Source organism: Scylla paramamosain, chromosome 9 (assembly GCF_035594125.1).
Source record: "Scylla paramamosain isolate STU-SP2022 chromosome 9, ASM3559412v1, whole genome shotgun sequence".
NCBI classification, from domain to species: domain Eukaryota; kingdom Metazoa; phylum Arthropoda; class Malacostraca; order Decapoda; family Portunidae; genus Scylla; species Scylla paramamosain.
In genome coordinates this window covers 5,805,001-5,820,330 of record NC_087159.1, presented here as the reverse complement: position 1 = coordinate 5,820,330, position 15,330 = coordinate 5,805,001, and the positions used below count along the sequence as shown (strand labels likewise).

At 42.7% G+C, this 15,330-nt stretch overlaps 1 protein-coding gene across 15 annotated transcripts in view; it reads right to left on the bottom strand.

Moving 5' to 3' along the window:
• Nucleotides 1-15,330, bottom strand: part of LOC135103465 (uncharacterized) — a 166,042-nt gene that overhangs the window by 106,264 nt on the left and 44,448 nt on the right. For 10 of the 15 annotated variants that reach the window (XR_010270065.1, XR_010270057.1, XR_010270063.1 and 7 more), the window contains one exon: nt 12,280-12,696. The exons of 3 other annotated variants lie outside the window; for them this stretch is intronic. The gene's annotated coding sequence lies outside the window, so the exon portion shown is untranslated. Of the gene's footprint in view, nt 1-12,279; nt 12,697-15,288 lie in introns of those variants that run through there. 2 more of the 15 variants (XR_010270060.1, XR_010270058.1) reach the window with 1 other exon arrangement.

Sequence of the window (15,330 nt, the reverse complement as noted above, 5' to 3'; positions counted from 1 at the left end):
CAAACGTTCCTGATAGAAAAAGTTTTAAAAAGTTTCGATAAATCAGAAGTGAGCTAGTCAGAACATCACAGACACTGTTGCCTTGCGCCAGATTACTAGATCCTACTGAAGGATCAAAGGAAGTCGCAGAGAAACCAGCAAAGTCTCGGGATATGGGGCATAGGATTCTGGTAAAGCTGTTTAGACGATCATCAAGAGGTCAGAACTTGGGGAATTTCTCCGGGCGAGGAAATCCTAACTGAGGGACAGTATTTGCTTAGTTAAAATGACCACTTGGGCTCGGATTCCACAGCACAGCAGTCAACACGTCAACAGAAAGTATAATTAGCCAGAAGATGATAAATGGTTCCATAAATGGAGAGTGAGCAGAGGAGCAATCAAATGAAGGTAAATGTTCCACAAGCCCACTCGTTCAAGAGGGAAAAGGAAAGAAATAGAAGCATCTGTAATATCACCGAGGTTACATTACAAACAAACAGATATGAAATGTTTTTAGGCAGAGATTGTGTATACAACTGACCAAAGATGAAGGAGTTCAAGTGGAAAATAACTGATAAAATAAGATAAAATAAAATAAAATAAAATAATGAAAACAAAAACGTCAAGCAATATTTTCAAGCGCAGACTAGTGTAAACTTACGAAAGACAGCTCATATAATATACTACCTTGATTACTACAGTACAGGCCGATGTGGAGCAGAAACAAATAAGGTCACAACTATATGTTATTCGTATAGGCCAACAGTGCGTAGCAAAATAAACATGTTTTGAGCAGAGAAGAGAAAACAAGACCACTTCATCTCTTCCCGGTATTATATTCACCCTAACTATCTCCTTTGTGGCTTTTTACGTGCCTTTGTGGCGTCTCATTGTTAAGAAAGAGAGTGTTCGAAGAATTAAACCAAGAAACCATTTATATTTCTCTTTCTCCCCTCACCCACTTCTGCCACACACTCCCTTCCGTGATACTTGGGTCGGGACAGGCGCAGCAGTGGTGAATCCAAGCAGGTACCCAATTAAGTTTACCTGGCGAGGGACTAAACGAGTGAAAAGCATGCACGAAGGAGTACCTGGCCGCTGTGCTACCTGGCGGAGATGGAGGATGGGAGAACAATGAGGCTGCCGAGGAGGAGGAGGAAGAAGGGGAAGAAATCTGAATGGGAAAAGAGGAGAGGGAGGAATTGAAAGAGAAAGAGTAAGAGAAAACGCTGAAGGGGAAAAAGGAGGAGGAGGAGGAGAAAATGAGAGATAAAAGAGGAGGAGGGCGAGGACGAGGAGGAAGAAAACTATAAGGGAAAGGAAACAAGAAGACTTAAAATAGGCCTACAATAACTTTTTAAAAACTACTTTAGTATTCCAAACACTAAAAAGTTTTTTACATATAAAATGACCAGAAGACAGAGACAGATTAATACAAAAATACAAAATCATATCAGTTCGAACTAATGAGTCTGCAAACTTTCGAATCTTCACACAAAAGAGGAGAGTAAATTTCCACACTACGCAACCTTACACAAGAAAGGCATCACAAAAAGCTGAAGGTGAAAACAACAAGGGATTAGGTAACTATTCTTGCTGAAAAAAAGGAGGAGGAGGAGAAGGAGGAGGAAAACAGAAGCAGATATGACGTAATAGATAGATGGAGAAAGGAGGAGAAAAAAAAGAAAGAAGAAGAAGAAGAAAAGAAGAAGAAGAAGAAGAAGACGCACACGAAAAAAAAAGAACAAGTAGGAAAAGGAGGATGATAACGAAAAGGAACACAAATGAAGAACAAACAGCAAAAGACCCAGAAGTCTGTTTATGACAGGCTACGCTACATTATTTACAGCAGGAAAAGCAGGATAGTGAAGGTGACGACGAAGAAATAAGTGGAAGAAAAAGATAACATAAGCAGGAAGACGAGGAACTTGAGGTAGAGGTACAGGAATATGAGAGAAAGAAGAATGAAGAGAACGAAGTGCAGGAGGAAAAGGAGGTGCATAATAATAGCACAGAGGAAGAGGAGAATAAAGAGGAGGAGATGGAATAGTCTGTCTTGGGGGAAGGAGGAAGCACCGAGATGATGCACGGGATAAAAGTTGAGGTGAAAGCTGAGTTATCTTTTGATTACACAAGTTTCTTTGGTAAATAGAACGATTAATATATGCAGGAGGAAGCAGGGTTCTCTCTCTCTCTCTCTCTCTCTCTCTCTCTCTCTCTCTCTCTCTCTCTCTCTCTCTCTCTCTCTCTCTCTCTCTCTCATGATACAGATTATTTCAAACTAATTTTTTTATTTCCTCACACCTTTACTCTTTTTTTCCTTTCCACCCTCCCACCTTTCCTCTCTTTTCTCTCTCTCCCCCTCCCTCAGTTTTTCTTCCAACTTAAGGGTAGGGAAGTGGACTGACTGCGGGGGCAACAACGGCATAAACAATAAACCTGCTGAAGGGCCCTTGGGTTTGCCTGACGAAGAGCTCAAATTGGGGCTGACTGTCCTACTTTGCCGAGGAACAGCTTAAATTTCACAAAGAGAAAATCCTCGCGGTAAATAACACGGCAGTCCTGGTCGAGGTTAAGCCACAATAGCCCGGCTTTTGTGGCGCCCCAGCCGTGCCAAAGTTAGTGGCCTGAAAGGTTGGCGCTTGCATTAATAAAAAAAAAAAAAAACAGTAATGGTATATAAAAAGCAAAGAGTAACGGTGTGTGTGTGTGTGTGTGTGTGTGTGTGTGTGTGTGTGTGTGTGTGTGTGTGTGTGTGTGTGTGTGTGTGTGTGTGTGTGTGTGTGTGTGTGTGTGTGTGTGTGTGTGTGTGTGTGTGTGTGTGTGTGTGTGTGTGTGTGTGTGTCTTTTATATCTCTTCCTGTGTTCTATTATTTCTTTCAGTGCTTTCCTTTCTTATTCAGAGGCTTTCTAGATCTATAAATAATACACCAAAAAAAGAATGAATGTGGATTCCAGACTTCTCTGGTGTTTCTGAATCATTTGTGGATAGCAAGATTCTCAATGATTTATGAACGGCAAACTTAGTACTCGTAGTCAGCAAGGTTTCGTTCACCAATACAACTTTCATCTAACCACCTTTTTCTCATGAAGACCTTGATCAAGATTTATATTCTTACAGTATGGTACAATATTTGACCAAAGCCTTCAAGTCCTATTCTACTTCTATAAATTTTAATATTCCTACTATTCTTTTTTGTTGACAGTGTCTTTACCGCATTACCTGATTAGTTTTCCTCATAATCTATCCATAACAATCTTCACGTTGTGCTCTGTCATCCACCTTCTTCGACCAACACCAGAACTCAAACTAAAAGGTCCATTATGCATTTGTCTCTCACGAACGTCATGGATCCGGTACAGTTGCTCCTGAATATCTAACTTTTGGTACAAATATTCGCTGCTCCCTTGTTAGTCAAGTAAAATCCTACATAGTAATTGTTCACTTTCTCTCCAATTACTGCCCTTTTTTTTCGTAACTGCATTGACCGAGTCACTGACCTTCCATACCCCGTAATCTGGGAACATTTTCACTCATATGAAGTCTCAGCTCATTTCTTTCTTATAATCCGGTCAGATAGAGGAGTAAGTAAATTCCACGTCCTGAGCTGCCTTCCACACACTATTAAGCAAGGTTAAGTTCAGAGTTCCTCACCTCTTCACTTTCTCTTCCCTGACTGAGTGCCTCCAATCCCTCACTGCGCCCTGGTGATGCATCATTGCCATCATCTATTAAGCCATTCCGCCCACATTCCCGCGTCCCTCATGCACTCACTACTCCTGCACTTGCTGGCGTGCCTTCTTAGGAGTGCAAGACAAACTTTTCTTCCTCCCTTTACTTACTGATTTTGAACGTTCTTCTCTTCTGCTGCTCTTAACTGTAAGCAGCTCGTTTCACTGTACTGCTGCTCCTGGATGACTTAATTACTGCATTTTACCTCTATGAATCAATAACTAACACGGCAACACAAATGAGCGGAGGGTAGTTCCCCCAGGCGCGGTACACAAAGCTGATGGCATACATTTTAGCGTTGTTATTTTAGCGTCACGTTATCTTTACGACTCATCGTTAAAATGAAATAAACAATAACTTCTTGTTTAATACTTTCCCTCTTCCTCCACCTCCTCTTCTCTTCCTCCTCTATTCATCACGCCCTTCCTTCCGCTCGTCCTTCACCTTTCCTCGTCCTTCACCTCCCTTCCTTCCCTCTCTCCATCTCCTTCCCTTTGCTCCTTTCACTCCCCTTCCTTCCTCCGGCCCTAAACGGGTTCGCCGAGTTGCCAAAACACTGTATAATAATGCTAATGAGAAAGTAACTTTTACAGTGTGATGGGTAAAGTTTTTGGCTAAATATTGCATGCCTGCCCACACACCTGCCTCGAATTTATACATGTTAAGACGCTTTTTCATGTAAAGTTAATTTTCTTCGCTTCCTTCATTTCCATGCGCTCCTCTCACGCGCATGCACAGCGGTCTTCACTGGACGTACTCCGCAGCGTCATTAAATTATGTACCAAACACCTTCCATAACCCTCGAAACACACACACACACTCACACACACACATACACACACACACAAACGAGAGAGAGCGAGCGGGCTAACGTACAAGCAGCCAATTAATGAACACACACACACACACACACACGACTTTCCCCTCATTTCACACAAATTTCCGCGCCCTTCTTCACCCCCCTCCTGCCCCTTCCCTCTCAGAGCAGCGCGCGGTCCTCCCCGGTACACTCACAGGTATGAGCATTATAGTGTAACTTTTTACGTGCAAAATTCACCTGGTGTCCTCCTAACCTGTAACCCTTTCCTTTCTCATTACAGGGACACAAAACTCGGATTTTAATTGGAGCGCAAGAAAAGCGACTCCTCTCTGCTATTTGGCTTTGTTATATACTTTGCTGCTACTGTTTCTTAACTTTTATTTCAACTGCTTATTTTCGATTTATTTCCTGAAGTTACTGTACGTAGTTAATAGCTGATATTTGCTACCAAGGGATGATTCTCGTATTTCAGGTCGTATGAAGGAATATGAAGATGATCATGTGGGGCTTCAGAGAGAGAGAGAGAGAGAGAGAGAGAGAGAGAGAGAGAGAGAGAGAGAGAGAGAGAGAGAGAGAGAGAGAGAGAGAGAGAGAGAGAGAGAGAGAGAGAGACCCTTCCTTATTCATGCCCTATTTTTGGCTTCCCTCTTTCCTTTCTCATTTCCCTAACGAGCTATATATGTTTTTTTTTTCTCTCTCTAAGGACAAACTTGCGCAATTTCACTAGACTAGAACAAAAAAATTTTCCTTTTAAAACACACACACATACACACACACACACACACACACACACACACACACGGCCTACTCCTCGGCGCGCCATCTGCCACAATGCTCTCGCTTCGGCAAAATGTAAATGTCATTCTGCTCTCCTTTTGTCTACTCTGGCCAGGCACTCCGACCTTTTTGGCAACAGTAATGGCGTGTCGGGGAGAGGAGAGGAGAGGAGAGGAGAGGAGAGGAGAGGAGAGGGGAGAAGAGGAGAGGAAGAAAAAAAAGGGGAAGAGAGGTAGGATAGTTACTAGGCCTTAGAGAACAAAGAAGAAAGAGGAAAGGGAAGAGAAAGAGAAGGAAAGAACAAAAAATAGAGAGGGAAATACCCACACGGACCTACTAATTTAGGCAAAGAGGGAGGAAAACAGTTTTACCCCTTTCGCTGCCAAGTACACCAAGTCACAGCAATTCACATATGGATCTTTTTATGGATGTATAGAGGGAAAAATAAAAGGGAGAAAAAAGAGTAGATTTTGCAATTTCTAAGCAGTGCAATGTTTAGAAGTGGTTGCAGAATAAGAAAAGATATCTGAGAACGGTTAGCAATTAAGGAATGATGTGCGAAAGAGAAGTGAAAGGGTTAAAATACCAATGGAAGTTTAAAGTAAAAGATATTGAACGAAGAAAAGAGAAACGAGAAATATGAAGAAAAATAAATACAATGAAGACAAATACCTTCCATAATACCAATAATAATGGAAGATGGAAGCGTGGTGCATCTCTTCAACCAAACACCTCCCTTGTCTTTCGTATTATTGCTTAGAGAGATGAACTCTGAGTAGTACCTGGCTGACAAACGGAGAGGCGAGAACCATTCCTCTCTCTCTCTCTCTCTCTCTCTCTCTCTCTCTCTCTCTCTCTCTCTCTCTCTCTCTCTCTCTCTCTCTCTCTCTCTCTCTCTCCACATTCTGACGCAGGACCCAGTCTGTATTTGCATGTCTCGGGGCTTGACAAGGGAGTGTGGCGCGAATGGGAGATGGGAGTCGGTATTAGTATGAGTACGAAAGGAAGAAGAGGAGGAGGAGGAGGAGGAGGAGGAGGAGCAGAAGTAGGGCAACAACGACGACAAAAATGAAGATTACGAGGAGAGGAAACGCGAGGGAAATGTAAGACGAGAAGAAGTAGAGATGCACGATGCGGATGAAAAAGAGACAGACGAATGTGAGGTTCAGGGAGAGGAAGGGAAGGGAAGGGAACTATTGGAAGTACGTACAGAGGAATGCATAAGGATACGGAAGGGAGAGAGATAGAGATAGAAAACGAATACAGCGAAGATATAAAGAAGGGGGGTAAGGGAAGGAGGACGCCAAGGTGGTAGAGAAATCGATAAAGAAATAGGAATGGGAAAGGGATGGAGAAAAAAAATTAGGAGAAAGGCTGAGGTGGGAACAGCTTGTTAAGGAGTTGATTCAGTCCCTGCACCTCCATTTAACTTATCTGAAAACCCTGAACATTCCTCGCTCTCGCCTCATAGCGGAAGAAATTGAGGAAGGCAGTGAAATTACATAACTACTTCAAGTATAGATAAAAAAGGACCACGAGAGCAACTTAAAGTATATTACTACTTAGGTTCCGTTCCTGTAAAAATAAAGGATCACGTGGACTGGACACATTAGGAGTAAGATTAGGTAGAGAAAGAACAGCATCGACATTACACAAGAAGTTGATTATTATAAGGAATACAAGAGACAGTTAAAGACAAGGCGTACGACTTTGTAATAGAATATAAATATGATAGATTTAGGGGCAAAACAGTAACTCGTATCACAAATAAAGCTGTATATATTCAAAGCCATAACACACTAAGTCATAGGACACACCAACGCTTCCATTATATAGGATACAGCAACACCAAGTAAAATCATATGAATTCCCACAGGTAGTACTGAAAGAAGCATCATCCACTAGAATAATAAGCAGAATACTCAACACACGCTGACATACTGACGGTACGCAGCCTCAATAGCAGGGAAAGAATTACACTAGCATATTTATCTTGTTTTAAAAAGCACCAGTGACAGTGTTCGATATTGCATGCTACACAAAACAATGTATGCTGTCAATAAGGTCCATCTGCCACTATAATTATTGGAGCGAGGCGCACTCACCTACACACCCTGACAGAGGTTCATGCCCGCCCAAACACACACACACAGACAGGCAGACAAGCAGACGCAGACAGACAGACAGACAGACTGACAGACAGACACACACACACACACACACACACACACTTTCCCTGCTCTCTCTCTCTCTCTCTCTCTCTCTCTCTCTCTCTCTCTCGCTGTACATACTCGTAGGCAAGACATCAATATAATAACGCTCCCCTGCATGCAAGAAGAATCTCTGTGCTGGCAAACCACGTCATCGCTCCTCACCTAATGCTTGAATCTATCGCTGGATCCCCGGACAGAACCTTTATGAATGTCCCTTTCCTTCTGCGTCTAATCCATGAATGTACCAACCAGTAAAGTAACGCTGAGAAACTTCATTAGCGAAACGAGAAGAGGAAATACAGAAAATCTAACAAACACACACACACACACACACACACACACACACACACACACACACACACACACCGATTACAATACCACAGGGCGTAGCAGTCTCGCCAAATTCGGTCATAAATAAAGGTGAGCCGACACACGCAAGTCTCACGCCCCACGCAAACTGGCAATAAGAGGGAAATTATATAACTCGAGAAGACAGTCACACCGCGAGGGAGATGGAGGGGGATTGCCGCTGCCGTACGTAGGGCTAGGTAGAGGCCGAGTGGTAGGGAGAGTGGGAGGGGAAGAGAGAGGGAGAGGGGTAGAGACGGAGGGATAAGGGAGGTGAAAGGCAAGTTGACAGCACTGGTTTATACCTGAGGACGTTTCGTAAGGCAGCAGTCTAGCAGAGGGGTGTGTGTGTGTGTGTGTGTGTGTGTGTGTGTGTGTGTGTGTGTGTGTGTGTGTGTGTGTGTGTGTGTGTGTGTGTGTGTGTGTGTGTGTGTGTGTGTGTGTGTGTGTGTGTGTGTGTGCGCGAGTGTTTGTTTGTTTCTTGGGTTTCCTCTCTCTCGGCCACGTTAGCTGTTTAGCAAAGTGGACTGAGTGTTGTGTTAGTCTAGTTAAGGTTGGGTTAAGTTTGGTTAGTTTGTTGTTACGTAACCTAATGTAACCAAAACTAAATTCTATAACCTTTTGAATATTTTTCTAACGATTCTGATAAAACTAGAAGGGCTTTCATTTTTTTCCTTTCTCAATTCCTAATAAAAAAAATCAATAACATCGTAACCTAATCCATTTTTTTCCTAATCTAGCTTTATCCATTAAAAAGAACCGTGGTAGCTCTCTCTCTCTCTCTCTCTCTCTCTCTCTCTCTCTCCCTCTCTCTGCACAGTTGGATGAAGCAGGCCACCAGAACGTAACAATAAACAGGAAACACCGAAGAAAGGCGAGGGGAAAAAGGACCGAGATAAATGGCAGTAATAATAAAGAAAACGAATGAGAAAAAAACAGAGCAAGAAGAAGATAAACCACTCTGCTCTTCCAAACACTTTCTCTCTCTGTTCTCTCACCCTCCTCCTCCTTGTCTCTCCTCCTCCTCCATTTCTTCCTCCTGTTAGTTCTCTCCCTCCTTCTCTCTCTTCACACTCCCCTCGTATGTCTCCCAATTAGCTCCTCTCCTCCAGCTCCTCCTCCTCCTCCTCTGCCTCTTCCTTCTCCTCCGGCCTCTTCCTTCTCCGGCTACTCCTCCTCCTCCTCTCGCTTTCTCCTACTTTCTCTTTCGCTTTTTGCTCATGTAACCCACCTCCTCCTCTTCTCCTCCTCTTCCTCCTGCTGCTCCTCCTCCACATACTTCTCTCACTTTTCACTTCTCTACTTTTCGTTGCATCCGCTTCCTCCTTCTCCTCCTCTTCCTCAACAGCCAGTATCCACAGGAAGCGAATAAAATAAGAATGCACCACCTCCCTCCCTCCACCCGCTCCCCCTAAAAATGAAAGTAACGGCGGAGGCAGCGCGTGCTACAGATAAACGTGATAAATTATGCGCAAATATCAGACAGGGACCCAAGACTTTTACTCCAAGGGTCCGCTCGGCTCGGCTCAGCAAAGTAGTACGTTAACCTCCCTTCTACGCCCCACTATCGGTAAAGGTCACGAGGATGGGACGCTAAAAATACCCAGCTGTATGTAGCAATGGGGGATAGAGTTGAAGTAATGGTTAGACACGAAGTAAAAGATAGGGAAAGGAGAATACAGAGAGAAGGGTAGTGAAGAAATGGAAAATTGAGTTGGTTGGTTGGACTCTACGTAAATTAGTGAAAGACGGAAGTGAATGAAGAATAGAGAGGGAACAGGTGTAGAAAGGAGGGAAAGGAGAATAAGAGGAAGTGTAGTAAAGGAAGGAGGATGAGGAATATCGAAATGTAATAGATTCGAAATGTAATAGATTCAAAACAGAATAATAGAGAAAGACGGAGTGAAGGAGGACAAATAGAAAATAAGTAAAGGAAGGAAAGAAGAACACGGAGAAAGAATAATAAATGAGTGGAGGTTAGGAGAAAGGTACATGTTTAATGGTCAAGTTGATATACGTTTTGCTTATCGGTCAAGACTTCCTTCCAGAGTCTGCTCGTAAGTTGAGGCAAAAGAGCTGATGGATGCACGGATGCTGCTAGTGGTATTTGGCCAGTGGAGCGAGTAAGAGAGAGAGAGAGAGAGAGAGAGAGAGAGAGAGAGAGAGAGAGAGAGAGAGAGAGAGAGAGAGAGAGAGAGAGAGAGAGAGAGAGAGAGAGAGAGAGTGTGTGTGTGTGTGTGTGTGTGTGTGTGTGTGTGTGTGTGTGTGTGTGTGTGTGTGTGTGTGTGTGTGTGTGTGTGTGTGTGTGTGTGTGTGTGTGTGTGTGTGTGTGTGTGTGTGTGTGTGTGTGTGTGTGTGTGTGTGTGTGTGTGTGTGTGTGTGTGTGTGTGTGTGTGTGTGTGTGTGTGTGTGTGTGTGTGTGTGTGTGTGTGTGTGTGTGTGTGTGTGTGTGTGTGTGTGTGTGTGTGTGTGTGTGTGTGTGTGTGTGTGTGTGTGTGTGTGTGTGTGTGTGTGTGTGTGTGTGTGTGTGTGTGTGTGTGTGTGTGTGTGTGTGTGTGTGTGTGTGTGTGTGTGTGTGTGTGTGTGTGTGTGTGTGTGTGTGTGTGTGTGTGTGTGTGTGTGTGTGTGTGTGTGTGTGTGTGTGTGTGTGTGTGTGTGTGTGTGTGTGTGTGTGTGTGTGTGTGTGTGTGTGTGTGTGTGTGTGTGTGTGTGTGTGTGTGTGTGTGTGTGTGTGTGTGTGTGTGTGTGTGTGTGTGTGTGTGTGTGTGTGTGTGTGTGTGTGTGTGTGTGTGTGTGTGTGTGTGTGTGTGTGTGTGTGTGTGTGTGTGTGTGTGTGTGTGTGTGTGTGTGTGTGTGTGTGTGTGTGTGTGTGTGTGTGTGTGTGTGTGTGTGTGTGTGTGTGTGTGTGTGTGTGTGTGTGTGTGTGTGTGTGTGTGTGTGTGTGTGTGTGTGTGTGTGTGTGTGTGTGTGTGTGTGTGTGTGTGTGTGTGTGTGTGTGTGTGTGTGTGTGTGTGTGTGTGTGTGTGTGTGTGTGTGTGTGTGTGTGTGTGTGTGTGTGTGTGTGTGTGTGTGTGTGTGTGTGTGTGTGTGTGTGTGTGTGTGTGTGTGTGTGTGTGTGTGTGTGTGTGTGTGTGTGTGTGTGTGTGTGTGTGTGTGTGTGTGTGTGTGTGTGTGTGTGTGTGTGTGTGTGTGTGTGTGTGTGTGTGTGTGTGTGTGTGTGTGTGTGTGTGTGTGTGTGTGTGTGTGGGAAGATGAGGGACCATGGGTAAAGGATGGGTAAAACTGAAGGAATAAAAGGAGAAATAATAAAGAGTTGCGAATGAACGAGCATAAGGAAGGGATAAAAAGAAGGGAGTGATATGAGAGAACTGCGAATGAAGGGAGGAAAAGAAGTAGGGATAATGGAAGGGAGAGATAGGAAATGATGGAAGGAAAGGATGCAGGTAGACACAAAGCTAGAGTGGCAACTATCAGACACACACGATAAAAAAAAAAAAAGTATACATATTGAAGCGACAGATGTGTGTGTGTGTGTGTGTGTGTGTGTGTGTGTGTGTGTGTGTGTGTGTGTGTGTGTGTGTGTGTGTGTGTGTGTGTGTGTGTGTGTGTGTGTGTGTGTGTGTGTGTGTGTGTGTGTGTGTGTGTGTGTGTGAGAGAGAGAGAGAGAGAGAGAGAGAGAGAGAGAGAGAGAGAGAGAGAGAGAGAGAGAGAGAGAGAGAGAGAGAGAGAGAGAGAGAGAGAGAGAGAGAGAGAGAGAGAGAGAGAGAGAGAGAGAGAGAGAGAGAGAGAGTCCCTGGGTGTAGAGAAAAAAATGCACTTTTATAGTTTCGTATTTTCCATGAGCTTGACGCACGTGTGGTGAGGCGCGAGGTCAAGGTCACAGTGACGGGGAAAGATCAACGGTGGTGGAAAAAAGACCCCAAAAAAAGCGATTCTGACAGACTATATCCTATTCCATTCCCACAATTCCCAGCTCTACAGCCGACTTCTTCTACAGTACTCACAGTAAAATATAAAAGCAAATATAAATTATACAGCGTCAGTCTATTATAAAAAAAAAAAATCCGAAAATTCTGAATCTCTACATTAGTTTTTTTTTATATATATATATAATTTTCTCAATAACCAAGATAAAACTAACTTCAATGTGAATAAAAAAAAAAAAAAGGTCGCGGTTTTAAATCTGAACGTGACTTTTTGCAATAATTTTCTTGAGACAAGTGGGAAAAAATACGAACACATCACTCACGTGGAGCGTCTTTTTTATATTTTTTTTATTTCACCTCTAAGCAAAAAATAATCAACACGGAAACTTCACTTTTACTCTTTTCGTTCGCGTGCATTCATTTTCATGTTCACTTCTGAGTTCAGTCACTTTTACTTTATTTTTTTTTTTACATTAATACAGGTTTTCGTAATGTGGTGGGCCTCATAAACCGATAATGAGAAAGCGCCCGCACACACACACACACACACACACACACACACACACACAGATATTCAAACCCGCAACGACAAAATGAAGTTTCAACACACTTACAAAATATCAGTTAGTTTATTGACAAAAAACAAGAAAAAAATAAAAACAATCCTCAACACATTTAACATATTAACAACAACTATCCATACCGTTACATATTCCACACACCCCCAACACAACACTTAACATTTCACCAAAACACTGAGACATCCCGGTACAAGAAAAGACAGTAAGAACAAGACAAGCCAAGCATAGGAGTACGTAGAAGCACTGCCATCATAAGCACTCCAGACAGGTCCTCAGTGACTGGAGGCACGTGGAAGCGGACACTAAAGCACGCACCTTCCTGTGAGTGAGAAGAGAAAAATTAAGCTGACTTCACACCTGACAGGGAAGCATAAAGTCGGGTTGTATAGCTGGCTTTCCGTCCTATTGATTTATCCGAGTACTTTACCTGCTGGCCGGGTGGAGCGAGAGAGCGAGACACACACAGACAGACAGACTTATAGACAAACAAACCAAAACAGACAGATATAGAGAATAGAGAAATAAAATAAAGAGAACACAAAATAACTACAATTAGAACAGTAAAACAAAACAGCCAATAAAACAAATACACATATACATACATACTCAATATATGCCACCACAAAATCCTACTCACTCAGGAATGCCACACAATAAATGCACAAGAGAAACACGAGAACTTTTACAGAAAATGAACCGACGAGGAATGAAGGAAGCAGGAGGAAAGATTCATGCACGTACATAATCTCTCGCCCAACGCACAACTCATTCCACGGTGCAAAAAATAATAACGAAGCAGAGAGAGAGAGAGAGAGAGAGAGAGAGAGAGAGAGAGAGAGAGAGAGAGAGAGAGAGAGAGAGAGAGAGAGAGAGAGAGAGAGAGAGAGAGAGAGAGAGAGAGAGAGAGAGAGAGAGAGAGAGAGAGAGAGAGAGAGAGAGAGAGAGAGAGAGAGAGAGAGAGAGAGAGAGAGACAGAGAGAGAGAGAGAGGGGGGTCGTGGAAGGGTCTCTTCGATTCCAGTTCAGTGATGATGGTCCGCGATTGCTTTCCCGATACTGACAAGCAACGGAGACAGACTGAGAGCTACTGAAGGGGCTACTGGCTGCTGACTTGTTTTGCTATCAGATGGTTAGAGACTGGCATCTTCTAGGACTGAGATTACGGAGACAAGATAAAGAGCTAGGCTGAGCTACGAAGGCTACAGCTACAGAGTGCTACTGAGAATAAGACTATGACTGAGATTACGGAGACAAGATAAAGAGCTAGGCTGAGCTACGAAGGCTACAGCTACAGAGTGCTACTGAGAATAAGACTATGATTAAGAGCAACTTAATATGAGAGATACCGAGACTGACTGTCTGACAGGTTCTAAGACTGAAGACTATAAAGAATGAGGGTAAGACTGACTGAAAGCTAATAAGAATAGCAGCTAAACCAAGAACTACTGAGAATGAAAGTTACTACGAACGAACACTGAAAATTACTAATTACACTAAAATTACTACCTACCCGGTAGCTATATGTTTATATATATATATATATATATATATATATATATATATATATATATATATATATATATATATATATATATATATATATATATATATATATATATATATATATATATATATATATATATATATATATATATATATATATATATATATATATACATATTTTGAGTGTAGACAGGCATATTACGAAACACATTCTATTTTACGAACGTTTTGTCCATATCTGAACTAAAACCATCCACCATTCTTTCTCTAACAGACAGCTATCTTTCATATTCTTACTCTAACATGCAAATATATACACTCGGAACTAAAAGTAAAGTGCATGTAGTAGTCTTAGGTCATTCTTCTCCTTATTCATGCAAGAGCTCATAAGGGAGTTGAGAGGGAGGGAGGGAGGGAGGGAGGGAGGGAGGGAGTGTGCAGCCGTTTATGCGACCATCAAAGTTACGTCTTGAGAGGGACCCGAGGAAGACTGATGGAAGAACTTTATCAATTAACACGTGATCATATCCAGGGGGACAGACAGACACACACACACACACACACACACACACACACACACACACACACACACACACACACACACACACACACACACACACACACACACACACACACACACACACACACACACACACACACACACACACACACACACACACACACACACACACACACACACACAGAGAGAGAGAGAGAGAGAGAGAGAGAGAGAGAGAGAGAGAGAGAGAGAGAGAGAGAGAGAGAGAGAGAGAGAGAGAGAGAGAGAGAGAGAGAGAGAGAGAGAAAGGGAAGAAATAATTAATGTTTGCCCACCATTTATATGAGGTACTTTTAATGCCACTAATGCATAAAGCAGCCATTTATCAGCAGGGCATTATGAAAACGACAATAGAAAGTACAGCTCCCCTTCAACCTCCGGCCATCATCGTTAAGGACTTCCAAGGATATAGCGGGAACGTAACAATGCGTCATTCAACCTTCACTCTTAAGTTAAATTTAAGTAGGAGTCTATATTCCCTGTCAAGTTGTCAAGTTACCTTCACTTTTGCCTAAATAATGTACTTTATGAAAACAGTAAAATACACTCAACGTTTTTTCCTTATTCATAATATTTTTTCTTTATCATTATTTTCCTCATTGTCTCTTTTAGTCTTCCCTCTTAGATTTTCCCTCATGCCTATAAGCTTCTTTTTTTCATCCGCAATATTCTCTTCTCTATTCTGTTTTTCCCCCAGCCTTTCACAGCTCTACCTCTCCTCCTCCTTCTTGTCCTTATCTTACTTCTTCTCAGTCTCATGATCTACACAGCACAACACGACGCCAGACAGTTAATGCTTTCACAAGGATGAATTAATATTAATCAAACTCATTTCATTACAGCAACTCACCCTCTTGCATTTCCTCTCTTTCATTACCGTATTAACTGCTTA